Source organism: Athene cunicularia (assembly GCF_003259725.1).
Source record: "Athene cunicularia isolate RWA chromosome 3 unlocalized genomic scaffold, athCun1 chr3_part1, whole genome shotgun sequence".
In the NCBI taxonomy this organism is placed as follows: domain Eukaryota; kingdom Metazoa; phylum Chordata; class Aves; order Strigiformes; family Strigidae; genus Athene; species Athene cunicularia.
In genome coordinates, this window is record NW_020799097.1 from 25,830,711 (window position 1) to 25,841,676 (window position 10,966).

Sequence of the window (10,966 nt, forward strand, 5' to 3'; positions counted from 1 at the left end):
CCTGCGTGTGCGAGCGCCGCTGCCCCGCTGCGCGCCCGGAGCACGCCCCGAACCCCTTCCCTTTCCTGCGGAAGGCCTGCTGAAATGGCGGCGGGAAAACGGCCTCACCGCGCCCCGGGCCGTGGCGGCAGAGGGGTCGGCCGGGCCGGCAGTGTCGCCCTTGCTGCTCTGGGCGGACTGGTGGTGGTGCTGGTGGGAAGGGACCTTTGTGTGACAGAGGTGTGACCAAGAGTGCCTAAGTAACGGTCCTGAACCGTGGGCGGTGGACTGAAAGCGGTTGTGTGTTTACTACAGATCAGAGCACACCTCAAAAAAAATGGGGTGCCTTGAGATGCTTCGAGTGCGTGGAGTGAGACTCCATACAGAGACACCTCATCTCCCTGAGACGTGTCTACTCAGGCTGTGGAGCCTGCATGCTGCTGTGCCAAGGAAAAGCCCAACTAATGAAGAGTTTAAAATCAGGGAATTGTCCTGGGGGCAATTGGAACAGCACACTCATTCCAGCAGAGACGAAGCAGGGGTATGTCATGGTGTGTATTTTACATCTGATACAAAATAGAAGGAAGGGTTACTAGTGATACATAAAAATGCTTTCTAAATTAAGAGACAAAATTAAGGAAACGAACATTAACATGAAGAGAAAGGCTTTCACTTCAGAGAAGCTGAAATGCACCATGCCTGGATCCTCATTTTTGTTACATTCACAGAGCCCTTTCTTTGTAGGCCTTGGAGACAAGCGTGCCTGGTATGCAGTAGGATTGCATAGCTAAGGGTTTGAGAATTAGTAAAATATTTACATTGTAGTACAGACCACTAATGGACAAACTATTATTAGATATTTCATTAACTGAATGACTGTACTGACAAGAACTGCCTAATTGTCTTTCTTCCAGGATATGAGGTGCCTCAAGGATAGCACAAGTTCCCTACACATTAGAATAATAAATCTAAAATGCATTAATGGAAAATATCAAATATTAAAGTAAACCCACGCAAAAGTAAATTTTTTTATATCTTGGTTATTTTTTTAATGACCTGTTTGTACACAGAGGGCAGAACTGACAACAAGAACAAACAGTGACCATTTTAATTAAAATTACAAACATCTCATTTATAATGGGCTGGTTTTAGGGGCTCATGGAATTTTTAAAACTCGTGGTTTTGGCTGAAATTGTAATGGCTGATCTAATTGAAAGCAATGCTGTAGTTGGTACTGTTGGGTAGAAAGCCTATTGAGTTAGTTTGAGGGAGAAGAAAACGGTCTTCTAGTTAAAAAAATCCCACAGCCTTTTTCATTTTTGAAAAATCAGGAGGTCAAAAAATCTCACACTTGGCAACAGGAGTCTGATGAGGTGTATCCCTAGCATGAAAGCCGCATTGTAATTTATTTCAGGTCTGAGAGGGCAAAGAGACTTCATCTACCACCCTGCATATTTGAGGACAGTTGGACCAAAAGATCAAGATTCAACGTTGGTGCCACCACACTGCCACCCAGCCTCGGGTTTTCCACAGCTTTAAGTTTGAGCTGGAGCATCTGAGGAGCCCCAGCAGTGACAAATGTGGTCAAGTAGCACCTAATGTCTTTTCTGCCACGTGTTAGCCTCTTTCCTTCTTTTGGGGCAGTCGAGCCTGGTTTTGGAGCAAGCATTATTATATCAGAGTAAATTTAACATTGTTGCTTTATGAATCTGGGTAAACCTGTCTGGGTTATTTAGGATCTGTGCTCCCAGTTCACTTGGCTGATAGTGCGAGCACTGTGCTGCTGAGAGACTTTTTGGAAAGAATTGGATATTTGTTAAGATCCCAGCTGCTTTTAGTGTGCTGCTGTGTATAATTGACTGTAAACATTTCCAGCAACATACACAAAATTTCCAAACTAAGATCATCTTTATTACAACGTAGGCTGCTATTATGCAGTCGGTACTCTTCAGCTGACCACTAATGGCAGCTCTTTGACCTGAAATTCAAGGGCACGTTTTCAGTGTCTGTCGTTCTCCACATTTAAACTCAGCTCATTTTTGTTATTTCAGTGTCATTATCCGCTCTTATTTCCAGTCCTGTGTGCTTAGTCTTATCAGCTATAGAGCTAGTACATTGTTTATAACAGAAATCCAAGATATTTTCCTTCTGCATCAGTAAACCCGATAAAATATGTAAACTCTCTTTTCTCACATTGTAATCTTTAGCATAACAGCGTGACAAGTCAGCTTAGCTTATGAGGTGTTTACTGTCTTCCGTTGAAGCCTTTTCCCCTTCAGTTCCAATGTTTGTGTTCTGGCCGTGTGAGGCTATCGGCAGTCTTTCCTTTGCTGGGGACTGTGGCCCAGAGGAGGACTATAAGCCATTCTAAGGCTGACAGCATCACATGCAGAAGCATTCATTTGTGCGTCATGTAAAATATGACTTCAAGACAAACCACCATTGTATAATATCTGCCTACATGCATAATGCTGTATAATTATTTCCAGTACACTTAGTATCATGTATAATTACTTCCAGTACGCTTAATATGAAAAAAAGCTTCTCTAAACATACAAGCATTACTTTGGATAGTGTTACTAGTTTAGCTTTGTACCAGCCCCAAGACTTGACCAATTTCTCTGAAAAGTTCAAGGGAAAGTCTTCTGGATTCAACTTGGAAAAAAAAAAAGTTTGCTAGAAAAGCATTTTGTGGGAAAGAAATATCTCTTTCTGAAAAACATCCTTTTCCTAAATTTAGCAACATGAAACTTTTGTAAGAGTAGACTCAGCCCAAATTCCCCTTAAACCCTTCTTTTGCTCCAATAAGATGTGTTTTATAACTAGGTCACCTTATTATTTCTTTATCTCAGGAACAGCTGCTTTTCAGTCCCAAGCAGGGACTATTCCCCATTCCTGAAGCAGTATCTACTGATCACAGTCATTTATTTGGGAAATGTGACCAGGGAATGTGACTTTAGTACATTTTCAGTATGTTGGGTGTTTTTTCTTTTTCTTTTTTTTTTTTTCTAAATTTTGTGTTAAGTTGAAGCAATTGGCGTAATTGCTCTAATTAAACTGTATGTCAAGTTACCCAGCTTTTCTTTTTTGTTCTCCCTGCTCTGTTTCAGAACAGGAACTTAATGGACAAACATTGCCTTGTATGAAAAGGAACACAAATTGTCTGCATCAAGTTGTAAAAAAGAAACATTATTTATTTTTTACAGAGGTGTAAAAATTGTTTCCAGGTGAGATTCAACTATTTGTTTATGATCTTGTTGCAGCATAATATGTTGTAGCCAGAAATGTCTGTGCTAGGAAACAAAAATTTTTAAGAAATAAAGATGGGCTGAAGTTACAAAATCATAGATCTTACTGATCCTTGCCTCGAAAACCATTAGAAAGCAATCAGCTGTTAGAATGTAGGTGAAGATCGGCAGGAATCTGGAAATGCTTTACATTTGGAATAGTTGAAGGAAAGGCCCATGGACTTTTAAGTTGGACACAGTAAGTTGGTGGGAGGAGAATATATGACATGACATTTTCCAAGCTAACTTCTCAATTAGTGTATGAAAGACACAATTGTGATTTCTCAGTATTGCTTTAAAACTTTCTTGCTGTCACCTGATATGTGGAAATGACTGTAGTAGGATTAAGTTCTGTCATGAATCTGAGTTATGTGTTTCTGGGTTTTTTTGTGGTTTTAAGAGTTGGAAGTTTTTACTTCAGTAAGGATAAATCGTGCATTTCAGTCTATAAAGTTTCGTGTGTTTATGTCAAAAGTGACAGTCATTGCATTTTTTTATCACTTTGGTCTGTATCAGCATATTCCTTTTGCAAAGAACTCGTATTTCTAGTTTCTTAGTAGCTCACATGTTCTTTTGCTGTGACTGTACACGATAGGTGATTATGGTGCCTTGATTGACTTTGGCATACCTGATCATGTCATGAATGCTGCTGCTGGTAGCAGCAGATGTTGTAGTGTGTGAGTTATTCTGTGTTCAAATTGCTGAGCTGCTACCTCTGAGTAGTCTAGTATGGTGACTGATGCCTGTTTCGTTCTGTTCACCTTTTCTCCTGCCACTACCTGTTCCCTTGGAGATCCCTTCTTCTACCAGTTTACCTGTCACTGTGTCCTAATCTCTTCTAAAGGGGCTTTTGTTTGGTGATGCCCACAAGACACAAAGTACTTCCAAAAAAGTAAGAACTTCCAAATTATTTCCAAGTTTATTTTCTTTCCATCATCTTTTAGGATGGAAAGTATATTATAGGCTTATCTTTATTTTCTTTTACACAAGCTGACCTAACTGTTTTTGTCTTAGTAGATAACAACTGTGTAATATAAAATAAAAGAATGCCAGATGCTTAATAATGAAGCAGAAGACAGACTGCCTTCTCATCCTCTCTGCATGACAAATTGTTTTCTTTAATGCATCATTTCATTCATCATGAGTATCACAAGCAGAAAATTCCTGTTTAGGCATAAGATAAGATAAACAATAGAGGCACAACCTGAAATGGGCTGTGTGCAAAGTCCTTCCAAAGACTGTTGATGGCTAAGCTTTACAAAGGACTGAATTTGAACACGTGCGCAGTTTAACAAAGCAACTGAATTCCTTGGTTACCACCACAGGCAGGAGTGCAGGTCTGTGCACTTTTCTTGCACTGAAAGAAGATACGTGAAAAAGTCCTACCTACCTCCCTCATCAATTTCTCTTCAAAACAACTCATAAACCCCCAAATACTAGTTGAATATTAGTTGGAGCATTCAAAAATTAGTTGAAAAGTGAAATAAATAAATAATATTGTCTCTTTAACAGCTGCCTCATCTTTCTTGCCATACACAAACTGTAGCATATTTATTTTATACAGAGAAGTTTATCAGCTAATACTAAAATACCTATCCACAGTGAAAAAAGCAAAAGTAGAATTCCTAAGTAAGATGCATTAGCAGAAGCTCTGGTTTTAACACCAGTTTTCAGCCTGAAGTGTTTTCCAGACTGGGAAATAACAGCAGAGCCAGTGAGCTGCTGCGCCAAGTACACCTCAGGCCTCCCGTAGCACCTTGCTGCTCTCCTGCCTTGGGGTGGGCCATGGTGGGTAGCCCACTTAGAGGTATATTCCCTTGCTTGGCAGCAGCCTAGAGTCACAAGCTTTTCGCATCCAGGGAGAAGTTCGAAGTGTCCTCATGTAGTGAAGTGTCCCTGCCAGAGAAAGCAGATGTCTCATATGTATGTAGATACCTACTATGAATCCCCAGTTCTGTACCCACATACATTCAGCTCAGGTCCAGCTCAGATACTGAACCACTACAGTATTAGATCTGCAAAACTGAAAATACCACAAATTTCCCAAGACAGTATTTGTTTTCTCCCCACTTTGTGTATTTGTTCATTGCCCGGCAGCTTTTTGTGTGTTGCAGTTCTGTCTCCTTTCATCATTCAATATTGTTACTGTGCTGTAAGTTACGGTGAATTGATTCCTTGTGAGAGTAGTCAATATTTACAAGATTACTCATTCTGTAGGCTTTTGGTCATGTAACAGTGAAGCAAATGGGAATAATCCTTTTGTATTTTAAATGGCCATACTTACAGGTGTTCGTACCTTAGATAAAACAGCAGCAGGAAAAAACCTAACCTTCAGGAAGAAAATGAGATAGCAGAGTAAGATTTGATAAGAGTTTTTCAAAAACTATAGTGAAAGCTTTCCAAGCCCCTAAGTCCAGAGTCTGAAAAAATGATCTGATTTGAACGCTCAATCTTTTTGTCAATTTGAAGCCGGAATGGTCTCTCATCTATTGATTTTTGTCCAAGGTACTATGTCCCAGAGAGTAGCTTTAATTTCAAGAACTGCATCTAGTTAGACTGAGGCAGTCAGCAAATACTCTTTGGTACTTTTCTAATAGCCAGGGCATCATTTTCCTTAAATACTAACCCACTGTTCACATGGCAAGAAAAATAATAATTTACAGGCTTTTATGTAATAATACTACTTAGAAATGGCCATTATAAAAGTATTGAAAAGCAGTCTCAAGCCTCTGTTGAACGTCATACCTTAGTTCCTCTGGCTTTTGATAGCTAGTCGAGACTAATCTATTTTCAGATGTAATATTACACCAAAGTATTTTGTTCAGGAATATAGTAAAAAAAACCCCAGGATACGTTAAGAAGCAGGAGTGGAGAAAATAGTCCCCTAGTAACCACACACTGAATAGTCTCCAGAGATCAATTATATCCTCCTCAGTTGCAAGTTTATCTCCAAATCTTTACTTACAAAGTATTTTTCTCAACTACTTCATATTGTATATTGTGTATAATCTACTTTATATGGAGCATGAAGTTCTACTGAAAACTTGAAAAATACTGGCAATGCATTCTCCTTGTCTCTTTGATAAAACTGGTTGTTTGGTGATTTTCTAAAGGTTTTAGAGATCAGTGCAAAATCAAAATAGTAAGATGAAACCTTGAAAAAGGAGAGCATTGAGAGAGAATCTCAGTTATTTGTTATATTCTTTGTAGGTAACCGTTATCACCATTCATACCTCCAAGGTGTTTCCACCAGACAAGTACTTCTCAGGGTCTCTCTTCCAGAGAGAAGTTAGAGATGTTTTGGAGACCCCATTTCAAAGAGAAGCCAAACAGAAGATACTGAAAATGCCTTTTGTGAATTTTCTCTAGGCGAACTAATTGATACCATTTAAAAAGTTGGCTTAGTACTTAGAGTTATAGCACTTTTTAATATGTTGTTATTTTTAGCACCTTTGAGGAACTGGCAAGTGCTTTAGTGTACAGGTAGATAAGCTGAGGAGCAGAGATGTCAAGCTGCTTTGGGTGGGATAGAGGATGCTTAGTTTAAGTACCTAGAATAATTATAGTTTACCTTATTTGTAGCCGGGGTTTGATCCAGTTATCTTAGAGTAAGAGCCTCAGTTTCCCATCAACAAAATTACTGCTTAAGAAAGAGTAGTGACAGCTTACCGTGGACACTAGCAATGGAGAGCGACGAGCCTGCTGGTGAGGAGAGGCAGTCTGGAGATGCAGAGCCCTCGGAGTCAGGACACGTGTTTTCCCTCCCTGCTCTGCCCTCACCACCATGACCCCCTTTGAGCAGGGCCCCTCAGGCAGTGAACTGGGCAGTGGTTTGGCAGAGATGTTTTTTTGTCCCATCCACTCTGCTTGCATAGTTGTAGCTAACAGGAGCTAGGTTAGTGGCATTCCTGCCCTATGCCAACCTGTAAGTGCCCATGAAACTGTGTTCTTGGTGGGTTTTAACTCAGAAGGGAGTTTGAGACAGACAGAAGCACCAGTGACTGGGAAGTGCAGGGGAGAGCACCAGGTCAAAGAGGACTGTTGAAAAGGTCAGGACTACTGAAGGACCTGTTGATCTGAGTTGTGTATTCCCTGGCAAACCCCTGACACGGGACTCAGACAGGGCTGGTGACCTCCTGATCTCCCCATGCTGAAGGGCAGAGGAGTGGGTAGATGAAGTGTGTACTCTGTCTTCCCCCCTTCTCAGACTCACTCCCTTGGGAGGGTTGACCAACCATATTCTCCTGGCCATTCAACAGCTGATACTACAACTGTGATCATAAAATAATAAAGATTGCAAAAACCTTTTAAAATAGTGTTACACTTCTATATAATTGAATCTGTGTTTATAACCTTGCCATGCACAAGGTTCATGTTTCATTTGTTTATATTCCCTGTTTCAGCTCAGGCTTTGTAATATATATATATATGCCTTTCAAGTGACATACAGGAAGACTTTTACTTAAAAGTATGAAGAAATAGTTAAAGCTGAGCAGGTGAGGTAAGAGTTGGAACCCAAACCATGCTTCACATTACTAAATCCCTCAGGCTCCATTATGCTATTATTTGAGGTTTATAGAAAATAACTGCCTGGTTTCTCTCCTATGCCTGTAAATGATTATATGCCTCACATTTCTAACCCTTGCTGATACTGCCAGTAACAGTAATACAACCTCCATGTGGTAACCCAGTTATTCACATCCATATCTTCTTTAATCTTTGTCCAAATCCCCATTTCTGCCAAAGAATGCATCAGGCACCAAGATAAGACTAGGGGAAATGTAACCCTTGACCTAAAGAACCTGTAATGTACTGTAATGTTTTATCACGAGAACTGTACTTTGCACAGTTGTGTAAAAAAGCAACCATCTGCCTGCCAAACCCTTAGCGCTCCCACACTCAGTGACGCTGACACCAGAATTCACGGGTTTTGCCCGCAGGATTAGCTGCTGCCAGCTGGTTCTCCCCAACTCTAGGGTTATACAGTAGCAGCACCAAGGCAGCATTGCTGGCGGGGTTTGTGCTCTGCACGGATCCATGCACAGTGCAAAGGGCCAGAGAAGGCTGAAGGTTCGCTCAGCGCAGGCTTTTCTAGTCGTATAGCAGCAAAGATAGAAGGAAGAACAGCAGATACAACCAAAAGACTCCATGCACAAAATAATTCAGTCTAATGCTAGTTACTTTCTTCCTGGTCTTTGATGTGGGAATTACAGTACTTTATAATCTTCCTTTTAGTGTATGCTTGTGTGCAGATTTTGGTCATATGGATCATCCCATGAGAAACCTTTGTTCTCAGATTTCTCATGACTCCATTTCCACTAGTCTGCTCTAAACTTCCTTTTCATAAGAGTTGTATAATTCTGTAACACTCCACCAAGGAAAAGGCTTTAGCTAAACCATGAAATAGTTGTTTAAAATCCCAAGTAGAAACCTGTTTGTTACTATATGTAACAGAAGATTAAATTCATTAATAAGCATAGGCATGTTCCAAGTATCTCAAGAGTAAAACATGCTGTTAGCTAGCTCAGCAAATACTAATGAAGCTGAAATGCCAATCTGCAAGTAGACCAGCTATGTCAACAAAGGAAACATTGGCCTTCCATTGAGTAGTTCAGGTATTCAAATAATTTTACATTCTGCTTCTATCTTTCTTTGGCAGCTTGTATTCTTGGATAGAGCTCAGGTCCTGAAGAATGGGTGGAATATGAGCTCAATATCTCTGCTTTCTCCCTGTGGGAAACAGTGCTGTGTGAGGGAGCAGCTATGCTGGCTGCTGTCTCACCACTGCTCCCACACACTGCATAAACATCACTGTTGGAAGGAGCCATGGACCATGGGCTGCAGAGTCTTTGGTGGTGTTACCACACTTGTTTCTCAGACTGTGTTGTAAAAAGCCAGACATGGTCCCAAATGACCAAGGAGGTGATGTGGAGGTTAGGGCCAGGTTCTCGAACTGGAAAGACATGCACAGCTCTCAAGGGATGGCTAAGTGCTTTGGAAACATCTCTAAACACATTCAATATCTGGTCTCCAAGATAGTTTTCTCCTGGAATTCTTTATGTTCACCATATATCACAGTATTGCTCAATTCTCTGAGCCAGACTATATAATTACTGACAGGCTGCAGATGGCTGTTAAGACAAGTCTACAGGGCACATAACAAAGAATTAAAGTGTCTGCAGTGAAGCTGCCACAGGTAAAGTTACACGTTTGGGCTTGATCTAACATCTTATTTCTACATAAAGGAACAGTTTCTGTGCCCTTCTTCCTGCTCTCCTCCTGCCTTGGCCTTCTTCCCCTCATGTGCACTGGCTTGTGCTTTCTGACCCTGCACCAAGTCAATTCAATTCACTGGAATCAAGAATATTAAACTGGAAAAAAGGTGAATTGTTTGTGATGGCATATGGACTTGACTCAAAGTGTGAACATTCTGAAGAGCACCAAAGCTAATGGAAAGGACGGGATGGGGCTGTGTGACTGGGTCTGGGTCTAGAGAAAGGAAGAAGAGGAAAAGGAAACAAGATCTTTATAGCAGTGGCAAGCTGGTTAATCCACTTTGTGGTAAAGTGCCACTACCCCTGAATAACAAGCAACGAAGTTCTGTTCATGCACAGTCCACCTTCATCATCAATCTGCACTTAGATGTTGTTTTCATTTGCCATTATGGTTTTGTCTTTCACAGAGTGGGTATAAGTGGATAAAGCTTGAGAGGTGGGCTTGTGCAAACCTCATGAAGTTCAATGAGGCCAAGTGCAAAGTCCTGCACATGGGTTGAGGCAATCCCATTCTATGATTCTATGAAAGCTGGGACTGCAATATGACAGATTAGCCAGTGAGACAGCAGCAACAAGGCTTTGCTCCAAGGGAAGATGGTCAATAAAATCTGCATATTTTATAAGCTCATCTCTCAGTACCCTCCAAGAGATAACAGCAATCTCTCTTGCCATCTCCATAGGACTTAGGTAGGCTTTCTTTCTCCATTTTTGTTGGTTTGTTTGTTTAGCTGTGGTTTTTCCTATCATAGGTTTTGGAAACAGATCAGCTTTTCATCTTCCTCTCAAAAATCTGTAGAGAAACTATGAAGCTAGACAGCAGATAAATAAATGACAATGAAATCTACAGCCCATGAATGATTTAACATCATTCAGTTGGAGGAAAAGAAGGAAAGCTAATGATTAGCAGCAACTAGTAATCACTCCAGTGTTTCAAAGTTTTTGCAGGTTAGCTCGGCATTTTCTATTTCTGTTGAAGTCAAAGACAGTATTTCCATTGGCTGCAGTTGGATCAGTTTTAATCTCTTTAAGTTTTGAACAGTCCTGACTTTCAATCTAAAATAAAAAAGTATGATATTTCAAAACTGAGTCAGTTATCTGATGTGTGGATTCATCATTCATTTTAACACTTATCCAACTGTTTCCTCATTCTTCTGCTGAGGTTAGTTTAAAACAGAAGACACCTCCCAAGCTATCCTCCCTTGAAAGGTCACTAAGGCTTTCTTTTCCACTTTTTAAGCTCTGTGTGAATGGGGCTTCAGACCCATTAAAAACAAACCACAGCAAGAACAACCCTTGTTCCTCACGCAAGAGCCTCTTGGGGTGAACACCTCAGTGTTTCACTGTTGCCTTTGGCACCGTGCTTTGTGCCATGTCATGTATGGCAGCAAATGGGGTGAATCATGCCAAAACACTGACAACCTCAGT

The 10,966-nt window shown here is 40.7% G+C and overlaps 1 long non-coding RNA gene across 1 annotated transcript; it reads left to right on the forward strand.

Moving 5' to 3' along the window:
* The first annotated feature begins 13 nt into the window (after positions 1-13).
* On the forward strand, positions 14-10,616 carry LOC113478840. Its single transcript, XR_003398151.1, has 3 exons — positions 14-520; positions 3,090-3,206; positions 8,926-10,616. It is a non-coding gene; the product is annotated as an uncharacterized LOC113478840 (long non-coding RNA).
* Positions 10,617-10,966: the final 350 nt, after the last annotated feature.